Consider the following 9,477-nt stretch of genomic DNA (forward strand, 5'->3'; position numbering starts at 1 on the left):
GCTCCGCTAAACTGGACCCCTCCAAAATCACTCACTTCCTCGTTCCTCCACCAGTTTCCACGGCAGGCTGTGGGCCCAGATCTCCTCCCCTTCCTGCTGTCATCCTCTCACCCTGGCACCTCACTGAGGCCGCAGCTTTCAGGGACCCCCGTCCATCAAGCATCCTGCTCTCATTGTCCTCTCTTTTAAACATGCCCAAATATCAGGGGATCTCCAGTCCTCACGTAGGTTGGCGGATTTCACAGGTAGAATGTTTTGGGTTTCTAGAGGAAAGGTATCTTGGTTGGCACAATCACAAATGGCATGTCAACAATTTTGATTCTAAAACCAGTTCTCCCCTTCTAGGTGAGAACAAAGTCCCTGAATTCAGAAGTACTGCCTTCTGGTGCCAGGCAGCTTCTCCCACTCCCTTCTCTCTAAATCTAGGTGGGGAACAATGGACACCTCCCGCCTCCCTGCATAAGCACCCACAGGCTGAGCAGGGGCTGGGGAGTCTCTCAGAGCCCAGGCCTAGCTAACAAGAAGACTCAAAGATCAAAGGAGAGACTCAAAAATTGATGTGGGGTGGGGAGGGTAACGGGGGGATATTGGTCAAAGGACACACAATTCTACAACTTGGAGATTATAGTTAATAGTAATGTATGCTTGAAAATTGCTACAAAAATGATAAGTATGTGAAATAATACATATATTAAGTATGTGAAATAATACACATGTTAAATATATATACATTGTGGAATTTAGCCATTCCACAATATATACATATTTCAAAACATCATGCTGTACATCATTAATAGGTATAATTTTGTTAATTAAACATTAATTAAAAATTTTGTTTTTACAAAAGGCAGATGTCAGGACATGACCCACAGGGAAGACTCCAGGGGCCCTGAATCACCCACTGACCTGGTGGGGACTTCTTTTTCCTCTTCTGAATTCTCTCGAGCACCCAAAGCAAGGCCTCTGACAGAGACCCATGAAGGCAGAAAAGTGTCTCCTGTTCTGTGAGCGAGCTTGTTCCCAGAACAGAGTCTCTTTTCCAGAAATGGACAGGTGGCAGCCAAGAAAGCAGAAGAACCCCAACTAAAGCCACGAGAGGGTGGTACATCATGGCGGAAATTCAAGCTCAGAAGCCTCAAACCTGGCCTTGACAACATGCTGCCCTCTGGGTTCCCTTTTAATCAGGTTATAACAGAGCAAGGCTCAAGCAATTTTTTTTTAATTTCTTTAAATCTAAAAAAAGACTTTTCAGGGCACAAATTAAAAAGCCATGACAAAAGTGTATGGAGTGGAGGAAGCAATCCAAGTGACTGTTGAGAATTTCAGCCTTCGTGGTTCCAAGGGAGCCATCGCTCAGGCAGAGCCCTGCTGGACACTGTGCACCCATCAGCTCAGAGAAGGAGAAAGACTTTCTTATCTTTATGCACTTAGTTAATGAATTATAACCCATTTATATGTAATGTTAAAATTGCAAGGTATGGTGAGACTCCAAAACTTGTAATGCATTTGGTCCAGCTCCCAGATCCACCCACAAAGTCTACCACACACAATGCAAGGAAGGCTGCAGGAAGAGAGGTACACACATTACAAATCAGAGCAAGCCCTCAGGAGAGGTTGTCTACTATTGGGAGAGGCACTGTTTATTTTTGAGCTGTGAAAGGAGAAATCTTTTGTTGGCTTGAATCCTACAAGACATCTGCCCAGGTTCCTTCAGCCAGGAAGCGATTCCACCAACATAACCTCACCCTTCAAAGTCCATCTCAATGTTCTGCCTTCCATGAAAGACTTTTGCACTCCCAAAATGATTATTATCCTTTTCTGAATCCCCATAGCCCTTCATTCATTTTCCATCACATTCACATTCTGTCTTGTATTAATTATTTGTGCACCTATTGTGCCCTTTGGGTAAGGGTTTTTCTCCTTTGTATTGTCAAGCTTTGCTGCTAGGTCAATCGTTGCTGAATTAGAGCAAATCAAACCCAGTGTTCTCTGATGACAAGAGAGCCTTCTAGTATTTTAGGAACCTCCACTCCCAAAGATACTCAACTAATAAATAATTTGTAGCAAATGTCCTGGTGAAATATACCTAAAGCAGGCTAGAGGGTTGGGTGTGTCTCCTAACTTCCCTCCACATTGATAGTAAGAGCTAAAAACACGTCCTTGAAGTCCGTTCCAATTACTTTTTTTTTTCTAGACAGAGTCTCTTTCTGTCACCCAGGCTGTGGGGCAGTCACCTCAACCTCTGTCTCCCAAGTTCAAGTGATTCTCCTGCCTCAGCCTCCTGAGTAGCTGGGACTACAGGCACGCAACAACATGCCTGGCTAATTTTTGTATTTTTAGTAGAGACGGGGTTTCACCATGTTGGCCAGGCTGGTGTCGAACTCCTGACCTCAAGTTATCCACCTGCCTCGGCTTCCTAAAGTGCTGGAATTAGAGGCATGAGCCATCAGGCCTTGTCCATTCCAATTACTTTTAAAACTCAGTTTGATTACTCCCATGGAAATTTAGGACAATGGGGAATTTTAAATGATATTCTTGCATATACATTAAGAAGAACTTGTTAATTCAGCTGCTCATTTGCATTTCTGAAAAGCTATGAAATCAGAAAACTTACAAACAGCCAAGGAAATCAACAGCAACCCTCTATAGAACAATAATCCTCCACGGTGAGTCCATCTTTCAATTAGAGTCCACTAAACTCATCCCCTGGTCAGTCGTGGGAGTCTGTTGTTTTTACCTGCCTAGCCTCCATGATCCTTTCTTGGGAGATCAGGGGACCCATACCCAGGGCACACATACCTAGTTTTCCCTAGGATTACCCCCCTAACCTCCCCCTGGTTCATGTGGGGTATACCCCCTTGCCTGGCTGCAAGATCCAACACAGGACGAAGGCATGACCAACATATTCTGATCCTCAGGACATGGTAATGGGCTTGAGGATAGACAGATGATCTATCCAACACATGCAAGTGTCATCTGGGAATTTGAAGCCAGCTCAAAGGAAAGAGAAAGCCTGATTCTTCACAGTTCAGTTTGAGCACCTAGATTAAGCCATGCCTGAAGCTCCTAGACTTTTAAGTGAGATAAACCAATAAATTGCTTTTTAAAAAATATCTTGCTGGGATTGGATTTATGTCACTTGTGACTATGATTCCTGACTAATGTAACATAAATGGTACTATGATAAGAGTTATTATTATATATATTATTTTTAAGCTTCACATTCATGGAAGGATAGTTATTGTAGCTGCTTTTCCTGGTGAGGAAATTGGGGCTCAGAGAGGTGACTGGTTTGTCCAAGGTCACACTCTTAGTGAGTGGCAGAACTGGGACTCGAACTCAGTTCTCCTGCCTCCAGAATCCAAATTCCTGTCTCTGCACCAGGCTGCCTCACCAAGCACAGCACATCAGCTACATATCGCACCAGGGAATGAAGGTTCTTTGCAGGCATGACTGGCCGCTCATCCATTACATCCAAATAAAATGCAATTATTTTCTATTGAACCATCTCTTTGAGCTTCCACATCCTCCTCGAACTCACCAGTCATGTCTTTTTCTCACCGAATGAGTCCTTGGCTGCACTGTGTGACATTGCTACCTGACAAGAAAGTCTGGGCTTCCTTGCCACTCCAGTGGGGGGCCCAGGAGGAAAGCCCCCAAGAACTGGACTCTGATCCCCCACAACATTGAGCTATGTGGTTTGGTACCCATGGAATATGAGTACTGAGACTCTGTCACACAGTTAGGAAAGAGGTGAGGATTTTAGTCTGAATCAGGTCAACTTGGCAATTTGCCAGCTCCTGGGTCCCCTCCAGACACTGGACGTGTCCCTGGAGGGAGGCAGTTCATGCTGCCACAGGCACCCAGCTGCCCAAGCCACAGGCATGTGAATCAACCCCACGGAGGACTTTGCCATCTTTAGTAGGGAGATTATTTGGGATTACTGGAGATTAAGGTAAAGGGGAAACACAGTATCTGTTTAATCCTGTGTCTAATGAGTTGAGAAGGAATTCCCTGTGAGAAAGATCTACCTGCTTTGCAGGATTGAATGTAACTTACAGACACGTAGACTGGTGCCCTGTGGCCGAGGTCGGGCCAGGCTCAGTGTGTGCGGTGGAGGCACCAGCATAACCAGCCCCCACACACACCCTGGCAGCCCAGACGCAGGCTATTCGCCCCTCCTTCCAGAACGTCTTGTCTGGACGTAAGGTTCAGATGTGTGTGGAAAGAAAGACCCTTTAAGCCTTTACTGAGCTCCCTTGCAGCATCAAAAACAATGGATCAGAGAGACTTAAAAGACAGGGAGTGGAAGAAGTAAGAGGTCTGTGAGAAAGGGAGGGCCTGGTCCGGCGCGATGGCTCACGCTTGTAATCCTAGCACTTTGGGAGGCTGAGGCGGGTGGATTGCCTGAGCTCAGGAGTTCAAGACCAGCTTGAGCAACACAGTGAAACCCCATCTCTACTAAAATACAAAAAAAATTAGCCAGGCTTGGCGGCATGCACCTGTAATCCCAGCCACTTGGGAGGCTGAGGCAGGAGAATCACTTGAGCCCAGGAGGTGGAGGTTGCAGTGAGCTGAGCTCAAGAAGCCACTGCACTCCAGCCTGGGTGACAGAGACAGACCCTGTCTCAAAAAAAAAAAAAAAAAAAAAGGGAGGGCCCACCGGGCCGAAGCAGGACTTCCCAGTGTCACGACAGTGGCCTCTGACCCAGACCCAAGAGCAGTGGGAATTCACACAGCCTCAACCTGTTTTGCTCTTGACTCCAAGACTGAAGTCACAGGACTTCACAGAGACACCGCCAAGCCTCAGTTACTCAGGGGATGGTCAATGCAGAGTTTGTCAAATGGCAGCCCTTGGGGGGCAGTCAGAGAAACGGCAGCTTTTTATTTAACTGCCATGTTAAGTTTGGGTTCCATTGCCAAAATAATGCACAGATCCACTCTACTCTTTAAAATTAAAATATTTGGATAAGGCTAAAGTCCTTCTTGACCACTACCCCAATCCCACCCTCTGGGGTAGCCCCGGTGAGAAATAACTCCTAGACACACATGTGTTCGCACGCATGCAAGTGTGGGCACATATACGCCCACAGAAACTTTACAGTATTTTGTGTGTATATGCATCTTCACATAAATAGTGTGCTATCTACCTATGATTTGTCTTTTTCACTCCAAAAAGTTGTCTTGCGGGGCCGGGCACAGTGGCTCACACCTGTAATCCTAGCACTTTGGGAAGCTGAAGTGGGTGGATCACTTGAGGTCAGAAGTTCAGACCAGCCTGGCCAACATGGTGAAACCCCCCTCTACTAAAAATACAAAAAATTAGCCGGGCATGGTGGCAGGTGCCTGTAATCCCATCTACTCAAGAGGCTGAGGCAGGGGAATTGCTTGAACCTGGGAGATGGAGGTTGCAGTGAGCCAAGATTGCGCCACTGCACTCCAGCCTGGGCAACAAGAATAAAACTCTGTCTCAAAAAAAAAAAAAAAAAAAAAAAACCTGTCTTGGGGATCCGTCCATGTCGAGAGCCACTTGCACCTTCCACGCAGACTTTTTGAGGCAAAGCCAAGTACAATGAAATTGAGCTGCATTGAACATGCCCTCCGCCCACCACCCTTGCTTCTGCCCTTCCTCCCTGGAGCTGAATCAACAACATTCCTTCATCAAACACTTCTTGGCCTCAAGGAGATGTCAGATTGAGTCCTAGTCAGGCTGAGACTCGTAGCCCATGAGACTTGTGGCCCAGGAGCGTCCTCCAGCACCTGTGAAAATCCTCCAGCCTCTTGTGAGTTCAGGGAGACCACAGCCACTCCCCACGAATTGCTCCTGGAGAGATCATTACTAATGTCTGGTCCAGTCTCTTTCCACGAGCAGCAGAACAGAATGGGGAAAGGGACGCATGTTTAGAGCTGGCCAGCTTAGGTTTGGATGCTTCAGCCCAACCATCTACTTACATGCCGTGTTCTTGGATACATCATGTAACCTCTTTACAACTCAGTGTCCACATCTGGAAAATGTAGAGAATTCAGTGTCTCCTTAGACGAGGAGCTAGAAGGAGTAGCTGCTCTGATGATAATGGCTGGGCTGATGCGGCAGCAGGGAGGCTCGAGTTACTCAGTTTGGGGATCGCCAGGTTGGGCACCGTTTTTGGAGCATCAGTGGCTCAGAGTCTGCCTTCTTCCTCTTTCTGCTTCTGGGATCCTCTTGCTCTCCCCTTTTCTCTCCTTCTCCCATTCTTGAAGTATGTCACACCACTGGGCTTTGGAGGATAGGAAACTAGACAGGAAGTGAAATAAGCATCTGGACTCACCTGTTTAGGAAACAGCTGAAGCTGAGAGAAGAAAAGAGGGAGAAGATTCTCTTTCCAAATTTAGATTTTGTAAAATCAGTGGTAGATTTTGTTTTTTATACAGGGGAGATTATATCAGAATGGTTAGGAGAGCTGGCTTTGGAGGCTGAGCTGCACAAGGTCAAATGCAAGCTTGCACGGGTGACCTTAGGAGCCTTGGTTTCCCCACATCACGCCTCCCCTCATAAAAGCTGTGATTGGCACACGTAGTAGGTGCTTGATAAATAGGCACTATTAACATTCTCTAGTGATCCCTGTTCTTCCCTAACATGCTTATATGCAAGTTGACTGAACAAGTTCTTAAATCCCCTTTCAAATGCCTTAATTTGAGTTAAAAGAAGAAAAGAAGTGAAATGATCTATAAATCACAAGCTTTCACGTTTCAAAATGAAAATAACCAAGATTTAGTTTCATCAGAAATGATGTTTTCCTAGCCTGGCAATATAGCAAGACCCCATCTCTATTAAAAAAAAGAAAAAAAGAAAAAAAAAGACTTTTTAAATTAACTGGTCGTGATGGTGCACATCTGTAGTCCCAGCTACTTGGACTCAAGATCCCTTAAGCCCAGGCAGTTGAAGCTACAGTGAGCCATGATCACACCACTGCATTCCAGCCTGGGTGACAGAGCGAAGGCCTGTCTCTCAAAAAAAAAAGTTCTGCCATTTCAGAGTTAAACAAAAATCACTAACATTTGTCTTGGTCTATGGGACATCCACAATGGACAGGAGCAGCAGCCTCTCTGTCCTCGGCCCTCAAGTGTCTCCCCTTACTCACTAGGAAGACCAGCAACAGCTCACTCTCGGACAACCCTGAACACACATTCAACCCTCTGCACAGACTATGACAGAAAGACCCTTATCCTCATTTAATGGGTGGAGAACTGGGTGCTGACTCAATGTTCAGGACTCCAGCTCTCAGCCTCTATTTTAGGATTCCTTTCTTCACCTGGTTCCACCTCTGCCTCCCCCAAAGAGCCTGTATTCTATTGCGCTGCATTGAGACCACTTCTCTATGATGGAAAACAGAGGTAGGCGGCTAGGGTGGAGCGAACAGACCACAGGACTTAGCATCCAAAGGCCTGGCTCATGGCCTATAGGCTGCCCTTTGGACATAGGTAAATCATCATCTTAGTCTCCATGTCTTAATTTATGAAATGGGCAAAACCATACCCCACTGAGCCAAATAACATGATGCATGTATATGAGAAACCACTCCACGAATGTAACATAATGCATGGAAATTGAAAACACTCCACAAATGTAAGGTCGCCAAGTCCTTGGCAGGGAGTGAAACAGGAACATTGGGTATCATGAAGTTTCTAATCAAACATTTACTGAACCCTCATAAAATCCCAGGCTGGAAACCGCGATGCTTCCAGGCTTCAGAGAAGGGCCCAGGCAGAGACATTGACAGCAGTGCTGCTCACAGCAGGTCCGGGGGCCAGCAGCACCATCGCAGTGCCTGCAAGAAAGAAAAATGCACGGGCCTCGCTCCAGACCTGCTATATTAGATTCTCTAGGGGTGAGGCTCTGGAATCTGCACGCTAACAGGGCCTCCAGGTGATCCTCATCGTTCCCAGGCACCACAGCCTAGCACACTTTGGTTAGTCACAATCACTGCCTTAAACCCAATGTTATCAAGTAGACTGATCTAATATAGAGGCAAACTTGACCCAGGGTGAGGGTGAAATGTCAACAGGCCTATGACCAGGGCAGCTGGGGCTCCCTCGTGGTGAGAAGCTGAGCTGGGTTTGGCTTGGAACAGCAGTGGGGAGGAATTAGTGAGGCGCCTGATGGGGGAGGTATCCATCAGTGGGGTCTCGACTGCACTGGCAGCTGCCTCTGGCCCCCCAGCTGATGACACGTGGCTAAGTGTTGTTGCAAGAATTAAGCGAGATAATATATATAAAGCACGTGGTAACTATTCAATTAGCTACTGTCATCATCATCATTATTCTCGCCGTGGCCTCCACACTTCCAGCTCGGGCCGTGTCCATGCATATCAGTATGAGTCAACTCTTTTACTCTTCATGTGTGCCCATGTTGAGAAAGAGGTCAGGAAAGGGCATTTGCATGTTTTAAAACAGGCCCTTTGATCATTCATAGAAACGCCTATAGTCAATAGGGAACCTCAGAGGGAAACTGGGGTCCTGTTTTGTGCCCTCCAGGCCTCTGCTAACATTGACCCCTTCATCAAAGGAATCATGGTAAACCAACTGCAAACCAAATGAAACTGGTTTCTGAGATGAGAAGTGATTCAGAGTGTATAGCAGCTCATTAAAAAAAAAAAAAAAAGGCATTTGCTAATGAGTGCAGCAAATGCCTGTAAATGAGACAGACCTGCTCCATTATGATGGTCTCAGAGTTGTGCAAACCTAATTTTGCAGCAGCAAGGAGAGAATAAAAACGTCTAGAGCTGGTCGTCCCCTGCTCAGAGACAGGATAATCTTGGGAAACATTTTACGGTGTATCGCTTGAAGAAAAGTGCATTAGTCTTTCCTGAAAAAACATTTGGTTGACCTTGAAAATAAAAGCATTCATGAGAAGTATGAGCAGAAGTTTTCATTATTCCTTAAGCCCTTGATTCAGAGAGACAAAAAATTCCACCCTCCACTGCAGCCCCACAATGCCAAGTTGCCAAGCAACAGATCTTTTATGGTGAATCGCCACGGAGACTGATGTAAACAAAATCATAAATCCCATTACCCTGCTAAATACTAGGTCTGGGTTAGAAAGGGAGCAAAAGAGCTGCTTTTCAGGTTAAAAGAGATCATATGAAACGGTGAGTGGCAAGATCTTAGTCAGAGTAAATTGTCATGGGTGAGACTGTAATTAATGTCGTGCTTTTATTCTTTCAATGGCCAACAGCCCCCAATTTTCTTGTATTAAGGAAAGCAGTCATCGTTGGAAGAGTCATTTCCAGCTAAAAACTTACCTCCAGTACCCCCCAGGCCCAGGCCCGCCATGGAAGGAGCAATTCCTTGTGGTTCTTCCCTGCACTTCCCAACTGGACTTTGGCCAGGGCCCACCCAGAGCCAGGGGATGGTCATTCAGAAAACAGCTCCAAGAAGGAGACCCTCGGGAACAACATTTTGTACTTTATTTCCCCTTTCAGACAAAGGGAAAGAAAA

Source organism: Symphalangus syndactylus, chromosome 3, assembly GCF_028878055.3.
Source record: "Symphalangus syndactylus isolate Jambi chromosome 3, NHGRI_mSymSyn1-v2.1_pri, whole genome shotgun sequence".
In the NCBI taxonomy this organism is placed as follows: Eukaryota; Metazoa; Chordata; class Mammalia; order Primates; family Hylobatidae; genus Symphalangus; species Symphalangus syndactylus.